The sequence below is a fragment of the Catharus ustulatus genome, chromosome 4 (genome assembly GCF_009819885.2).
Source record: "Catharus ustulatus isolate bCatUst1 chromosome 4, bCatUst1.pri.v2, whole genome shotgun sequence".
Taxonomy (NCBI): domain Eukaryota; kingdom Metazoa; phylum Chordata; class Aves; order Passeriformes; family Turdidae; genus Catharus; species Catharus ustulatus.
This window is the reverse complement of record NC_046224.1, coordinates 30080917-30098470: the sequence shown is the minus strand read 5'-3', so window position 1 is coordinate 30098470 and position 17554 is coordinate 30080917. Positions and strand designations below refer to the sequence as shown.

General features: G+C 39.3%; 1 long non-coding RNA gene across 1 annotated transcript in view; it reads right to left on the bottom strand.

Moving 5' to 3' along the window:
* Window positions 1-16339, bottom strand: part of LOC116995855 — a 39435-nt gene extending 23096 nt beyond the window's left edge. Inside the window, exon 1 of the long non-coding RNA XR_004417788.1 lies at window positions 15998-16339. This is a non-coding gene — a long non-coding RNA (uncharacterized LOC116995855). The remainder of the gene's footprint in view (window positions 1-15997) is intronic.
* Window positions 16340-17554: the final 1215 nt, after the last annotated feature.

Here is a 17554-nt window from a genome sequence, read left to right as displayed (position 1 = left end):
CAGGGCTGACAGAAACAAGTCTGTGCTTGGTGACCAGCCGACCCTGCTGCCTGCAGCTGGCTTGTCTTCAGCTGCCTCTCCAGAGTGCCCATGTGTAAGGTAAGGCCAGAAAGATGAAAGATGATGTTGGCTTGTGCAGCCAAACCAGCACTGCTCCTTTCCTTCTGCTGCACAGGGAGATGCACGTACCCTGCAGCCCCAGAGCCTGCCAGCCCAGTCTTCTGACACTCTCTTCAGCTTAATAAGCACTTCATTTCATCCTTGACACCATAGCAAGAGACCTCAGAGTTTTCATTTTCTCTTCTGCCTGCTGGCCGCTTATGACGTTTAGCCCTTCTACTAGCTGACTAAATCAGACAACATCACCAAACAAAATGTTTGTTTTCATGCAGAAGGTTTAAAACACTATTTTATCCATATTTTTAAGGTTGTACCAAAAGAAAAAAAAAAACACAAAAAACACAAAAAACCAGTGAGATTGCATGTCTTCAAAACCAAATAAAGGCACAGAATATGAGCAGTGTGACAAATGACAGAGGTCTGAAATATATTCAGCTGCTCTGAATTTTTCTAAGCCTTGGCTCTGGCAAAGCTCATGAGTTGGATAGGACAGACTGGAAAGCGGGAAATTAAATGGAATTTGAGTTAATTTTATTTCATCACCTGCAGTAGATGTTCAGGTGTTTTGATGCAGACATTCAAGAAAAGATGTTTAAAGGATGTTTCTCATAAAAGCTCATCACAGAACCCTACTGTTTTCAATGGCAGTAAAATGTAGTAAAGTGCATCTAAATAACAAGAATCAAAAGATTCAAAGGAACAGAGTAACTAAATCATTATTTTGTGATTGCTGACACATGGCTGCTTCATTTATTGACCTAATGCAAATCAGAGATGTCATATTCTGATTTTCTTTTTCCTACTACAACATGATTTTCAGCAAGTTCCGCTACCTGATGTACCTGGAGCAAGTGAATGCTGCTGAGAGTTCAGCATATTCAGGAGGGTGAGAGTGTCAGGTAAAACTGCCTACACAGACCTCAAAGGAGGATCCTGACCACAAACAGCAGTAACAAAGTTTTGCTGGCTGATTATTTTTGTTGCTACTTGGTATTTTACATCAGAAAAGACCAGCTTGGGTCATCCAGCCTATCCTCTGTACTCTACCCTTCTCCCTACATCATTCTCACCAACACCTAGCTATCTAACCTGCTCAGCAGTGCTGCAGGTTCCCAGCTCTGTCCCCTGGCTTTGTCCTTAAGCACAGCCTCTGTGGTGCTCTCAACCCCATAGTACTGGCTGTGGGTCCCTTGCCATTCCCACCAGCCCATAAGCTCCAGCCAGTGGTAGTCAAAATTAAATAGGACAGATCTCTGGCACTGGGCTCATGCCCTAGGAGGCAAAGCTCAGTCCCTCGTGTCTTTCACCCTCCACCCACACATGCTTGCTCCATATTCTCACCAGCTGGGCAGAGCAGCTGCCTCTTCCAAGTCAATCTATCACTTCTTCATCGACTAGCTTTAGATATCAGAAGACTAAACAGGCTGAGAGGCTTAGTGGACACAGTGATACAGGAACTTTACACCACCAAAACCAGTTTCCCCCACTTTCAATAGAACCTGCAGCACTTGTTTTCCTAGGTCAAGTGACTAATATTAATACAGGGAAATAATTTAAATATTTTTAGAGATATTTAAATACCTCTCAGGTGTAATTTTGCTCTTGTTAATTTTCTACAGGTCATATCATTGTGTTAGTAAAAGCTTTGGAAGAAAAGATGCAGAAAAGAAGGCTTCACATTTTGTAAAACAAATTGAATGCTTACCTTTCTTATAAAAAATTATATTGATCCTCCAGTAGAATGAAATTACAGTTTGGTAGTAGTTAACAATTGTTCTCTAATACAAAATAGAAGTGAAAGATACACGCAGGGATTGCCTAGTGCATATCAAGGCAAGGTAACCACACTCAGTGTTTCTAACTCTCATTTGCACCCAATATCATCTTAGTACAGAGGGCCACAGATAAACAAGGCTAATTAGAGGTATTTTACCTGATGTGCACCCACAAATGCCCTTCCTACCTTTTAAAAACCACCACATTTCTTCTTCATACTAACATGCATGGAGAACATTCATTCCTTTTTCCTTTGCATATTTGGAGAGTGTTACCATGCTGCTATCTCTTCTCTACCTTCTCCACTCTTCCCTCACAGGACACTTTTTGTGTTCTTATAGCCCTGTCCTAGCATTATTACATTTATCCACATCAAGTCATATGTCTGTTATTTTTCAGACAATCTATCTTTTTGCCACTTATTCTAAATACTGTCCACCCTAGCTCTTCTTTCATTTTATCTTCCCCAGATGAAATAAATAAATAAGCTATTCCATTAATCTTTGATGCAAGGACTGACTGACACTGAAAATTGAAATATTTGAAATTGAAATATTTTCTCACTTTGACCAGGAACTTTTGGATGGATTTTGTGAGAACAGCTCCCCAGTTCCTTTTTTCATGTCACAATAATTTCATCAAGGTAGTTTTGCCTAGGGTTTTTTAGGAGAACAAAATATGACAGAGAACAAACCAGCTTACTAAAATCAGTTGAGTTTTTTTCTGTATCTGAAAAGCCTGCTATTATTCATAAAAAGAAATTTAGTTGATATGACTTTTCCCCCCCGCCCCAAATGTATTCTGGCTATTATTTGTCATTTAGCTATTTTCCAAGCTTTTTTATTATTTCTTCTGTGACCATTATAGAAGTCAGAGCTGAGCTGACTGGTCTGTAATTTCCTGTCTTTTTTTTTTTTAATATGTCTAAGAACAGGTAATACATTTGCCCTTTCTGGAATGCCATCGTTTCTGAATAAGTTTGCAGAATAATAGTTAATGGCACTGACATTTTTTCTGTTTGTTCTGGAATAACTCTTGAAGAAGTTTTAAGGCCATTCACTGTGTAGACTCTAAACTATACAAATATTCAAACATATTCTTTCACCAGTCTGTTGTTCTGGACTTTCTGTCACTGGTATTAAACATCTGGTCAATGAACACTCATTGGGATGGCCAGTACAGGGCTGAATATCAAATTTTTTCCACCTTTTTAGTATGATCTGCAACTGGCTATTGAGAAGGGGGGTGGTATATATTGTTTGGTCTGCTCCTTACTATCCATGCACTTATAAAATGCATTCCTGTACAGTTTAGACCCCATTACTTGTGTCTCAGTCTTTGCATTCCTGGTGCTGTGCACAGAGACCTTCTCATCCCCAATACCAGACTGTCAGTTCAACATTTTGTCCAGGCCTGGCAAGTATTCATGTTTAGTGACGTTTTTTTCTCACCCTTCCTTTGCACAGATATTGTACACAATTCTTTCTTTTCTGAGGCTGCTAACTCTCTTGAAATCCTTTAATTGACCTTCCTTCTGCAAAAAGATTATACCTGGCTTTTTAAAGTCTGTCTATTGTTTTAATTTTTTTATCCTTTCTCCTTTTTTCTAATCAATCATGCCTTTCATCTTTAAATTTCCATTTCATTTTGTCTGTTACTCATAATCAAGAATAACTACTTTTAATTACTTTCTTTCAAATTCAGTGCAGTGTCAAGAAATTGCTTTCAGCATACTGCAAAAGCTTTTCAAAAGGTTTGGTTGAACTACAGCTCAGCAGACTGATAGTTGCTGATGCTTCTACAGCCTTTGATCTTGGGGGTCAGCCAGGAATGCCCTTTTATTTGCCTTTTGGCAGTGCCCCTTGTGCCCAGGATAGCCTCTCTGCTGATATACATCTGTCTGCTGATATAACCACCTGATAGCATTGCAAGAACAGTACAAGAAGTTCCTGTGTCTGAAAAGAAGGAAACAAAGATACTCCCAGTTTTCCAATCTGGAAGTATGTGCTGCACCATCTCAAAGCTGTGCAATTCAAAACAAATTTGGGCTTTCACCCTTTCTGGAAGGCTTTCCTCTCTAGCAGAGCAGAAGCAACCTGCATATCCACCCTCCTTCATCAGGAGATGTTATCTTTTAGAGAAAATATAGTTTAAGAAAAAAACAGGGCTAGCTGCTTTACCTCTTTAAAATAATCATCATAGTTGACCCTTGCAAAGAGTGTTGTCCTTAAAATAATCATCATAGTTGACCCTGGCAAAGAGTGTTGTCCTATTCTCTCCTCTTTTCACTGTTAGCAGACTTTCACTGGTGTTTATTTCTCTGTCTCCTCTGTCTATATGTTCTTAATTATAAAGCAATATTTTTTCCTCCGTTTATAAACCCAAACTTCTTGAGTCAGCTCTACCCTGGTATATCAATATTATAGTCATGCAAGTTATTCCCTAAAGCCCCTGCTATGCCAATCAGGTAATAATTTTAATTATGTGCTGAGATTTCTATGTCTGCTCTTCCTAGAGATGTAGTATTCAGCACATACATCAATAAAGCCTTCTGTTTAGTTTTTCAATAGTTTAGCTTCTCCATTTTTATTAAATTTTTGCATTGCCCTTGCCTGGATATCATTGTACACTATATAGTCATTGTTCTATTTTAGGCCTCTAAATGTCACTGAATGAGAATAATACATTGAAAATTCACAAAAAAATACATTTAAAAATGAAGGTGCTAGTTATGATACATTTTAAATATTTTGGCCCAATAGGCTTTTTTATTACTTATTATAAAGAACAGAACAGAGCCAAAGACAGAATTTTGCTTATGCAAAATGAGAGGCTGCATGTCTGCCTTAAGACAACAATCACAGAGAGTGTTAAATTCCTGAACAGAAAGCCTCACTGTTGAAAGACTTGGGGGGGAAAGGGAGGGGATGATGTTCATGGTGTTTATTCTCAGGTCTTATAGTTCTTACTGACTTTCACAGTGCTTAATCAATTTAAAGCAGTTCACATTCTCTTCCTAGGTCACTATTGCCTTGTTTGTATTCAATTTCCAAGCAGTCAAACAAAAGCACCCTAAGACATAATGTGTTCTTTAGCCTGCAACCTCTTTAGTGTCCGCTAGTGACTGAATAAAAGATGATGTTGCAGGATAATACACTGATGTAATTTCAGTTCACTTCTTTTTGCTTAATTTTTAACAAGCAATGGTTCCTAATAAAGCATCCTCTCTGCACGTTTTCTCTGTAGATTTTAGAGGTAAGATTTTCACTTTCCTCTTGATGTAAACCAGTATTACACCAGTACACCAGTATTACATTCTGCAAGCAGTAGTTACAAATGAAACACAGCAACTAAATGCACAAAATACCTGGGACAGATTCTGCTATCAGTCCCCTTCAGTGAGGCTGGATCAGTACACAGAAAAACCCCAAGGTTTGCAGCCTTATGACATGTAACAAGAAAAGAGAGTAATGTTAAATTGAAAAAGTTAATCAAAAAGCTGAAGGGTTTGATATTTCTGAAATGATACCTAAATTGGTGGAGTTGTAGAGGTGCTACTACGAGTAGTGCTAGTCAGTAGTAATGTATTACATAGGCTGCATTGCCTATTCTTATTAAACAAAGAAATACACATTCATTCTACTTTTTCTTGCATGTCCTTCACACTGATTCCACACATATTTTATGAGAGATCGCCTATGATTCAACCTGGCAGCTTTATACTGTTCTTCTAGTTATTTGTCTTAAAACACTGTGCAAATTATGATAACCCAGATTTCATACAGCAAAATAATCTTCTTATTTGATCCTCCACAGGGTTAATTTATTAAGTCTTCTTTCCTAGATCTTGAAATAATGTAGACAATAACCTCCTTTTTCATTTCCCTTTCACTGAAAAAAATAAGTTTTTTTCAACAAGAGACACTGAGTGCCAATCATAGAAAAATCCTTTTAAAGAATGCTTATTATTTGTTCCATTTTCAGACTCAGCATAGATACATAAGGTATTCAAATTGTGCTTTTTAATACTGATCAGTCACTTTTAGAAGACTCTCTAATCTGTACAGTTATTAAGTATAATGGGATTTATTTCAATAAAGTTTAACACTAGGAATGAAAGTACATGTGGTAAATCCTATTATATCTAAAGACATGGGCTGCATTTCCCTGTTTACTTTTTATTGCTCCTTTGTCAGGAACAACACATTTTCATTTGAGTGTTTGAGGGTTCTTTTCATTGATGATCAATTATACCATTTGAAAGATGAGTGAAGGTTGAACATCTCCCTTTGAAGCAAGAAAACAGGATTCCCATGAAGTTCAACAAAGGGAAGGGCAAAATCCTGTACCTGGGAAGGAAAAAACCCAGGCAACATTACAGGCTGGAGACCAACCAGCTGAAAAACAGCTTTACAGAAAAGGACCTGGAGGTCCTGGCAGGCACAAAATTGGACATCAGCCAGCACTACACACTTGCAGCAGAAAAGGGCCAGCAGCTTCTGAGGCTGCATTAGAAGAAGCATTGCCAGCAGACTGAAGGCAATCATCATTCCCCTTTATTGAGAATTGGTGAGATACCCAGAGTGCTGGATCTAGTTCTGGGCTCCCCACTGCACGACAGACACGGAGCAACTGGAGTGAGTCTAGTAAAGGGGCAAGGGCACAAAGGGAAATAGAGGAAATTCCATATAAATACAGGGAAAACTTCTACTGTGAGGGTGCTGAGTCAGATGGTGCATCCTCCCTTGTGTTGGATCTACTCAAAACCCAACCAAAACATGTCCCTGAGAAACCTGCCCTAACTGCCCCTGAACTGTGCAGGTTGTTGGACTATGTGATTGCCAAGAGGTGTTTTCCTCCAGTCTCAGTGATTCTATCACCCTGTGAAATCATCCATTAACTGATCACAGATCTAACTCCAATCCAGCAGAATCTTACTCTACACAACTAGTTTCAAGACCAAGAAGGCAAACATATGCTGTCTGTTTACCTAAAGAATATATTAGGCTGGTTTTTCAAGTTCAACCTATCCAAAGACAGGTTCCTTTTTATTAGAACTCTGCTGTATTGATACTTCTTATTCCATTATAATTTCTGCACATACATAGGGAAAAAAGAAAACAAAAGAGGAAAAAAAAAAAGGAAAATAATAAAAACAAGTGAAAATTAAAAAAAAGAGAAGAAGGAGGAAAAGGAGAAGAGAGGAAAGGGAGGGAGGGAGAGAGGAAGGGAAAGAAAGAAAGAAAGGAAGAAAGAAAGAACGAAAGAAAGAAAGAAAGAAAGAAAGAAAGAAAGAAAGAAAGAAAGAAAGAAAGAAAGAAAGAAAGAAAGAAAGAAAGAAAGAAAGAAAGCATCACTTGAAAAAGAGTTACAAACTTGAGCCACAAATCAGTGTTTGATGTTTACAAAGATGCATAGCAAATGTTGTTCAATGAAATGAAAAGAAACATGAAAAAAAAGAGAAAAACTCCAAGATATTTCAAAGTTCTAGTTATGTTCACCAGTGGCAATTTTTCTTTTTAATGTTAGATCACTTATTCAGCCAATAGAGGGCTGATGAACAAAAATGCTGTCTTATGGAAGGGTGGGAAGATAACTTCTTCTTGGTGTCCTTTCAAAGGCAGGAAATTCAAAACCTGACTTCAATAGAACGTGACACTTAATTAGGCAGCTTGTGTTCTTAGACACCAAAGAGAATAAAAGGTAATGTGAGATATAAAGCTGAAAGTGAATCATGATGGAATTCAGGTTTTTTAACACACCAGGAGGGGTGCAGGTCTTCAGCAGTGAATGCAATTTGCAATTTCCAGTTCCACAGTCTTCTTCAAATAAAGTCTTCTGCCTCAATTCTTGCTTTTAGGCAAATGTGTCTTGGAATCCCACTTAACAGTTCCAGATAGGTAAAAAAACCTAATACATCAAAATCTACAGATATGCAACCACATCCCTGCAGTCTGAGTTTGAAAGAATTTGATGGGAGAAGTTGTCTTACTGCAGTTGATGTTCAGTGCAGTATATACCATTTGTATACTGATGTGTATTTCATAGACTGAAAATTGTAAGAAAACTAAAATTGCCATAACTTCAGAATAAGAAATTTTATATTTTCTGACAACAACATGCACACAGCACCAATCCCTTCTAATTACAGAACACATTTTATAGAAATAATTATTTTATTGAGGTTATTTCCTCCTATTCACAGATTTTGATCTATGTAATTCTTGTTTCAGTGCTTGGAGCATATGAGTTGGCTCAGGTAGGATTCAATCTGTATAATTTCAAATGTTGTTCTTAACAGTGTTTTTTAGATTTGCCAAAAATAGTCTCTATTCATGGTGTGCTATCTATCAATCATGGTAACTATCACATAAAATAGCTTGCCTTTGGCTAAGGTTATAATATAATATATAATATGGCTTTCATGTGGGCATCTTGAAACCTTCAAAAATTTTCCCTATGTAAATACTAAATTAGTCAAAACATCAAAACATTGTTCCAAGATTATACCCGGTACCTGGAATGGCTTCTCAGATAATTTTTTTTAGAAGAAATTAATGGAAAATATCAATGCATACATGAATAATAGATACAAATGACTTGAGAAGTAACTCATTTTGCAAAGAAATCATTTGACTCTGAGAATGTAAATTGATAATTGTATGCAGTACCACAGTATCAGGAGAAAAGAAATGGGCTTCAGTTCTACTAGCAACACAGAGACAAAATATTGCTTATTTGTTTCTTCATGCAATTTGCTTCTGTGTTTCTGTCAGCTTCTCTCAAATCCCTGTAAGCAGAGAGGCCTCAGACAAGTTGGGCTCTTTCTTCTGCTTTTAACAGACGCTGCTGTTGAGCTGTATCTGGGAATTTTTTCCCTGGAAGGCACAAGGCACAGTCTCTGCCTCGTAGCACAGCCCACTATAGCTCTCCACCTTGTCCCAAATAGGCCATTTTGGCAGACTCTAAATTTTGCATGTCAAATATCAGGCACACTGGAGAACTGTGGTGATGGAAACTGTTTGTGTGGCTCACAGGTAGGGGTGGCAATTCCTCCCTTGAGGTCTCACTTTACCTTTCCAGGATAAGGTATGCAATTGAATGACTTCAGCTGCCCCTTGAGCCGGGCTTATTCTAAAGCAAAGAGTTTTCTGGTGCTGATCATGTCACCTTGCCCCACTGTTAAAATGCTAACAGACATAGGTTTACCTTAACATATGAGCTCTAATGTCAGCTCCTAGGTAGTAGGCTCGCTACAGAAGTTTAAAAGGGAGATCTTGCTCTGTCCTGTATGTACAACAAATAGAAAGCTAGAGGAAAGAGTAGAGGAAAAGAGACAAGGCAAGGCAAAATTAAAATAGACATAATTAGTATGAAGAAAAGAAGTAAACAGTGCTGAACTGTGACTTCCTCTCCAGACTGGTCTTTCAATCTGCTTTATTAGATCCTGCACAAAAATGATAAAAGCAAATATTCCTGTCAGCATTTTCACATGGGAAACCATTCTGAAAAGTTCTAAGGCATCAGGTTAATAGCACACACATTCTGCACTAAGGATTGTGACCTCCTGTTGCAAAGGCAAAGAACTGCAATTGTTTCTTCCAAGCCTGATTATTACATTCTGTGTGTCTGTGACTCATTAAAGAATACTGAGAGGAAGCTGCTACATATGCAAGACAAAATGTGTACACACACACATATGTATGTATATTGTTCACACACATTTACAAAGACATTCACTATATATTATGGAACGGGAGCACAATACTGACAATAGGAAAACCAGTGTTTTGCAAATTTTGTTGATTTGCCTTTTAAATTGGAATCAGAGAGACCACAGGGATATATTGGTACCATTCATGTTGCAATCCTCAATGAGGTAGCTATGTTTTCCAAAATTAGCAATAACATGTACTATGTGGAACCTTAATTACCATTCTGTAAAGAAAAATCACTGAATTAAAGGGAGTGTTACTGTCATTATTTAGGAATTAATTTCTCACAATAACCTATGGAAAACAGAGTGCAAAAGAGAGCAGGATGGGAGAAGAAGCAGCAGCATTCTCTACATCACTATTGTGTTCTATTTTCTGTATGGCACACCAGGAAGTTTTCCCTGTATTTGTATTCTCTGTATGTAGCCCCCTGAGAACACCTACCTTGCTTTGGCTAATTGGAACATGAGCAGAGTGGAGTGCTTGACTTTGTGCATGGCAGTTGAAAATTGCTCAAAGGTAGTTTTTAACCAGTGACTCATTTCTGAGTGGGCTTCAGGAGCCTGACCATCAAAGGAGATCTTTATGTCTCATTTTATCATCCTGGGACTCTTTGAATACAAATATGTCTGGGCAAAGGCAGAAAGACTGGTGAGGTCAATGGTTTAATTTCTGTTCCTGCACCAGAAATACGAGTTGCTAAACACCAGGAACTTTTCCTCCTTTGCAATGATACTGCCATAATTTTGAGTGACAAGCAGAAACCGTAATACTGCTACAAATCTCTCTGGGTTATTGAAGAGCACTAATCAGAGAATAACATTCCACAGCTGTTGCATTCCTGAAGTACTCTTCACTGTTTACCCTGGGAGCAGCTGTCATTATCTCCTGCTAACAGAAAGCCTACACAAAGAGAGTCTTTAAGGTCATCAGCATCATGCCCAGCCTGATCTTTTCTTGTGGCAGCCCCAGAGCTTCCTGTGTGTGCTGAGCACACCTTACTCCTTTTGCCTCTTCCCACAGTATTCTATGGAGCACCCATCTTTGTTGGAGAGAGATACTTCTTAGTAGAGAAATATTATTAAAACGCTAGATACTTCACAGCCACAATGTGGGTGGGTCTCTTCCCACACAGCTGACTCACACACGTGCTGATGGATTTTTTGCATTGTCTGCACAACAGAAGAGGCAATGACAACCACTGAAATGGAACAACTTAAAGCAAGCAAGCAGGATATGACTACAAATCCTACATCACACAAAATAGTGGATTGTTTTAGATAAGGCAGAGAAAAGCCCTTATGGGTTCAACATTTTATATCTGAGTAGAGGCATATTTAACTAATGAAACATTTGATAGGTTCACGAAAAACATGGGGATTCTCCCTGAGCAAGATTGAAACACTTTACAGTAATCTTCATGGTTCTTTTAATACCTGCTGTTCTCTAGGTACAGTTTGAAATTTATCTTCACTTTTACCTTAAATCCTTTATTTTAAAGGGAAGCTGGAGACCAGCCTAGGGGAAAACAAAAGAAAATCCCACCTGTTGCTTTGGGCTATATGTTTCTAACACTACCACTTGCTTCCTTAAAAAATAAAATTCCAGAATTTGCTATCAACCTACTTAAGATGAACTTTTCACACAAAATTTCAAAATAATTGAATGATATTTTCTTGCAAATCTTCCAAGTCAGAGAAAAAAGAGGTACAGGAAAAACATTTTGGTAGTTCAAGACTCTCCAGTATCTAGGACAAATTCAAGGGACGATTACTTTGGAGGTTCTAGGTCAACCCAAAATGTGCTATGTAAGCTTCAGGATTTGTTTAAAACTAGAATCAAAATTAGATTGATGATTCAAATTGAAACAAAACCATATATTCACTCCTTTTTGTATTAAACTGGATTCTCAGGGATATTCACATAACTCCCTTACCCTTTAGGCTTTCAGATTCACTATTGCTGGGTCATGGAGGCTCTCAGGAACCTCATCCTGCTGTTAGCATGTCACACAGGACACTAGACACAACAAGGCTTATGTTCTCATCATACATCATGCAGAAAACTGCCGAAGCAATTCAGTTAATAAACAAAAACAAGACAAAGCCAGAAGGCATTTAACTGTATAAAATCCCTGTATGTCATCAGTAAGAGCTACCCTATTGTTTGGCCATGTTTTCAGCAGTAAGTTATCATGTATTATTGGGTGTTCTTGCTGCACCTGTCTCCCTCTCTCCCTGAGAGAGAACTGAGTTAGGTCCCATCGAGGATTTGATCAGAAAAGGTATTTGGTATAACTGCTCTGGCAGTCATATGCTAGAGTTCTGCCTGCAAACACAAGGTATTTCAGCTGTTCATAAATGTGAATGCATTCTAGGCTCTCAGAAAACCTGTGGTTACTTTTCTGTGTGAAAATTTATTGGTTTGTTTGTCGGGTTTTTTCCCAGCACCAAATATCAATGATTTTCCTATTTGCCATAGCAAGCCTCTTAATCAATCTGGCACACTGCCTGGCTGAGATGGTTTTGAAGTTATGGGACTGGCAGATCTCTTTATGGCTGTGACCTGAGTGATTAATCATGTGGAGTGGTCATTTGCTGAGAGTGGGAAGCTTTTCATGATTGATGGAAATGGGCCAGCCTGGAGGAAGAAGCAGCTGAGAAGGAACCAGATATTGATTTGAAAACCCACTCACCTATATGAGTTAGAAATGCTAGTAACAAATTTCTCCTTCTCCTCAAGCATTTACTTACTACAGTTGTACAGCAGGAGAAAGAGCAGTGAATGGCAAATGAATATGATCTAATGGACACAGCCTCTGAAGTTTCCTTATGAGAAAAGAAACTTCCATAAGCCTTCCTGTGGCACTGTGGCACTTGTATCAGTGCTAGAGCACAGAGATCATTCAGCAAAGAAATGATGCCTGTATGTACCTGCTCTTCTGTGCATGGATTAATTAGCCACAAGTGTTACTTGGCTCTGTGCCGCTGCAAAGTCAGGTGCCAGAGGCAAGGTTTGAGGTGCTTGCCTGGCGTGAAAGGACGTCCAACATGAGACAACTCAGAGCACATTCAGCTCCGCCTTTGGCACTTGGGGAGGGATGGAGCACTTCACAGAGAGATGCCAGGACGTCATTCCCATGGTTACCTGGAAGGCTGCATAGCAAACCCAGACCACACTGTGGCACCCTATGAGGTGCCCATGGAAGTGCAAGTTGCTGCATGAAGCAGAGAAAGAAAGGGCTCTGTTAGATTAGTCAGGTCACACATGTACAACAAAGGAAGCAGGGAGAGGGATTAGGAACATAGCACATGTTGAACTTTCAGATCCTGTCTAATGATCATGGATAATCACCCACAAGCTCCCATGTTATTTACCAGGTCAGTCACGCCATCACATGGGGCTGAGTTTTGCTTCTCTTCACTGCTTAGAGCCCTGGCTTTGGTATTGCCTCTGCCAACCATGCACACAATTTTTGTAATGTATCTACAGCACATCCGAGTTCATCACCACTATAATCATGTGCTTCTGGTGTCCCTGGCCTGCCTCTTGTTCTGTTTCTAATGTCTTTATTTAGCCTCTAAAGGTAGTTCAGTAAGTACATTTTCCTACTCCCACATCAAGCACCTAGAACAGAGTTAGCTTTTTGACATATTTCTTTCCTCAAAGGGCTTCTCCTCTGAAGCAATTTGTCATCATTGACCAAAGTCACAGTCCGTAATTTCACACTGACTGGCCATGTAACAGCATATCCCCTTCCTGACCAGCTACCACATCAGGTGTTCCTCAAAAACAGCAAAAAAGTATTGTGGACAAGAAAATTGAAGCTGGTTCCCTCTAGCCCAAGCCTTCTAGTCAGAGTGCTCACACAACATAGTGAAGGTGGTTCTCAAGCCCTTCTGTATTCACCACTTTCTGCAAACAGCAGCATTCCAGGTGAATAACAGATGAGGTGGGTACATATCAATAGCTGAGCACACGAATAAGTAAATAACAAGGCACGTGCTTGCAAGCCTCTGTCTGTCACTGCAAACAAATCCTACCTACAGAAGGTCACCTCCCCCTCATTCCTAAACACCGCATTTCTCTGTAGTGGTTTAGAACTCTGCTCATCATACTGATCAGGTTTCTTGTCTCAGCAGCAGATGTCCCCTTAAATATCCTGGATGGTGAAGTTGGCAGAGAATTTCACCCAGGAATAGGAAACCTAAATACCTTTAAGAATCTATTCTTGAAGATTTACATCAGACTTGGCTGTGGGCAAAGGAATTACACTTGAAATCTTGGTTTCAGAAAAAAAAAAATAAGGCATTTTCATGTAAATCAGCATATAATTGATCCAACAGATATTGCATTTGGGGAGCAAAAGTGACAAGTATACATTAGGACCTGGCACACCCTTTTATGTTCAGCCTTTTTCATGCCCCTTCCCTCTAGAGCTTCACCCCACTAATCACTATGCAATGTCACAGCTGTCTGGAAAAAACATCGCCTGAATATAACAAGCAGACACATGAAAAATCAGTTTCAGTGGATTTTATTTGCTTTGGTGCTGCTTTTATTTGTGAAAAAATCTCAGCTTTTAAACTCTGTATAGACTCTGTGACCTGGAGGCAGAGGAGAAATGGTAATGGAATAGGTCAACTTTTCTGTTGCTTTTAAGGAAAAGTTCTAGTGCTTATTGAACTGATGAAGTCTGGTTGTCTGCAGTTATTCTTATTTTCTGGTTGATTGCAAGCTCTGATTAAAGCTTCTGCCAGGGCAGGGGTACTTACAAGATCTCTCTCAGAGTAGACTCTCTACTATATGAGTTTACTCTTCAGCCTTTAGTCACAGTACTTCAAGAGTCTCCAACCTATCTGGCTGGCTATTTTCACAAAATGTATAAGAATTTAATTATCTTTGAATAAATTTATTTGTCTTAAAATAATTTAAAAAAAAAATCAAAAGTTATTGCTGACAGAGAAGCCCAGTATGATTAAATAAGAGACTCAGCTAAAATCCACCACAGGGCTTTCCTCCCTCCCTCTCTCCTGCACATGAACCTGCACGCACATACACACATATGCAAAGAGGGAAAAAAATGTGTGACAATGCCTTAACACACTTGATGAGAGAAACTAACCCTGATAGGGCAGGCTGTCCCCCCATCTATGCTATCACCCCTGAACTGCAGTGATCTCTGAAAATTTTCCTGCCAACCTTCAAGCTGGAGGGAATTCCTTTTGTTGCATCTTCCCATCCCGTGCCCTCCTCTCTACTACTTTCAAGTAAGGGAAGGCTCTTCACTGCATCATGACATCAACTGCAACCATTGCTGGAGAAACCCCAGGTGCCACCTGCAGCACTGAGCCCTAAGACCAAACCCACGAAGCTGAAGGATCCTCCTGTCAGGAAAAATATACTGGGGAAAGATAGAAAGGATCCTAAAAAGCTTTTCTTTATCCTCCTGTGGTTTTTCCTATGTGGAGGGAGATGTGGAATTAATTTTTTTCAACTAAATCTTGTCTTTTCTCGCCATAAAAATAGGTCAAGCTCAAATCTGGGGGATGTGCCTTCAAAACATTTTCTGCCATAAATCTAGCTGGTGTTCCTCTGTTTGTAGTTGCAGTCCACTAATTATTCAATCTCTTAATCACAAGGCATTTCATTACAGTCCCAGTAGTAACTACTCACAAGAGTTGGAGTGCTGTCTCCATCCAGTGGTAAAATGTTAAAATGCTGCTTTCCAGGAGCTTCAGTTTTTCAGACATTTTGCAAAGCATGATATACATTATATCTTGATTTTAAATTGCCCAGCTACCAACTGGATAACTACTTTGAAAGATTCTATATGAGACCTAAAAATGCACATTCTATATATTAAAAAAAAAAAACCTTAGTATTTTTATCATAAAGAGTTTATCAGCAAATGCTGTGGATTTTAATTCTTATCCCTCCTCGAGATTTCAGCTTTGTCTTTGAAAGCTGATATTCTTCTTCCATTTTAACTGTTTCTGGAGACAAGAATGCAGAGCCTCACCCACCTCTCTCGCCCCTTCTTCCTCCAGTTTAATACAGCCACATTAATAACCTCCTCTTTGCTAATGTAAAAAAAAGCTTCTGGCAGTTCACATTTTTCATGTGTGGCAGTAGGAGAGCACCACTAAAGAGAGTGCAGGGTTAGAAAATTAATGTGGCTTTGCCAGCAGAGACTCCGTAATTAGTTAAGCTCCTGGTTCTTTGCCTTTCTTATGCCACATTGATTTTAGCTGCCATGGACAGAAATAAACAAAATGTAGGCAGAGCTGGCTTTCAGTACCCAAAGGAATGCCAGGTTCATTCCTTAATGTAGCCGCTTGTGCTTTAAGTCTTTCAAAGACAGGATGCCCCAGCTTGGCTCTTACCTTGGCCTCCAGGAACACATTCTTGTTTTCCTTTCCCTTTGTTTTTGGCATGGCCTCAGGAAACATTCAGTCTCAGATTCTCCTCACAAAGAAGAGAAAAAATGTTGTTCTCTCAGCAGCACAACACAAACTTTATCAAAAAACGGTGTGAAAGGTTAATTCAGACGATAAATGGCCTGTGCCAAGCTCTCAGCAATATTACATTGACCTGCTCTTTGTTTTGTTTTGTTTTCCCTAATTGCTTTCAAGTATGCCAAGGCCTGGCTGATCTCCAGAAACCTGGAGCTGAAAAACTCTGCAAATCCATTTCTAACCCATCTCCTTGGACTACCCTCAAGGCAGAGCTGGCACAGTTCAGACTGTGGTTCTTTGTATTCTGAGGACGCTATTGAAGCCTGTGCAGGTTCACTGTATGTGCTGTTTGTCTATGAAGCTGCAGTATGGGATTGGGAAGAAATCAATTTTTTCAATGTTGCCTTTCAGCATTTTAACCCCATGTATGGCCCATTCTCTTTTGAAGGTATGATAGCTCTGAAGTTGATAAAAAGAGTTGTCAGTAAAGCTGTGCCTGAGATATTTGGAGAGCTGTTGCTAAATGCTCATTTGTTATTCCCTTCAGCTGCCAGGTAAAACCCCGCTTCCAGAAAGTTTAGAAACAAGAGTTGCCAGAAAGTTCAGGAGTGTTTGGACCACCTCCTTTTTTTGGATCTGTTCCTAGATAACAGCATTCATTCAGATGGTCCTTCTACACTGGTAAGGTACTATTAGCACACCAAATTACGTATGAAAATATGGTAAAATAATTTTTCATTAGGTCAAAGTGCAAGTCCGGAACTACTGAGGATAATTTCCCTTTCATTTTGGAAGTGCTAAGAAATGATATTAATTTTTACAAAAGGAAATCTACCTCATTCAAGAAAATCATTAGTTTATTATAAAACTAAGAGTTAAACAAGCTCCCTTTTTATTTCACATGAATTTCTTTAAAATAGATAATGCAGTTCTTTGAAAAGATGTGACCTTTTGGAAAAAATGTTCTCCAAGTCCCTGGGACTTTTCTGTATCTCTTCCTGACCAAGAGTACACCCATACCAGCTCCCATGCTCAGGTTACATTGTCAAGGAAAGCATTCAGGCTGGACTTGGATGGTTCTGCTGGTCCTTTGAAGAAGACACTAAAAGACATCTACATTCCCTAAACAGCCAGATAAGAGCACCTGAGAGTTGTCTCCTCTGCGTAGGACTAGTTCTACAAGTCTGGCAACCGTGCTGTTGGAGCCAACCTGTCCCTGCTCAGGGGCTCCTGCCCCTGCTGCTGTCTAGGTGAATCCCACATGAACTGTATTGCCTAAGAAGTATGCATATTGCAAAGCAATCATACCAAGTTATTACCCTTGCCATTTAAGGATTAAAGGATGGTGCCAAGGAGGTGGTTTAACTCTTAATGAGAGCTATAGGCAAGTGCAGGTAGAAAACAGACTGCTTACTGAACAGTGTGTATTCAGCGGGGCTGTGAAGCAGGCTCTAGCCTCTCTCATCATATTTCATTTTCTGTACT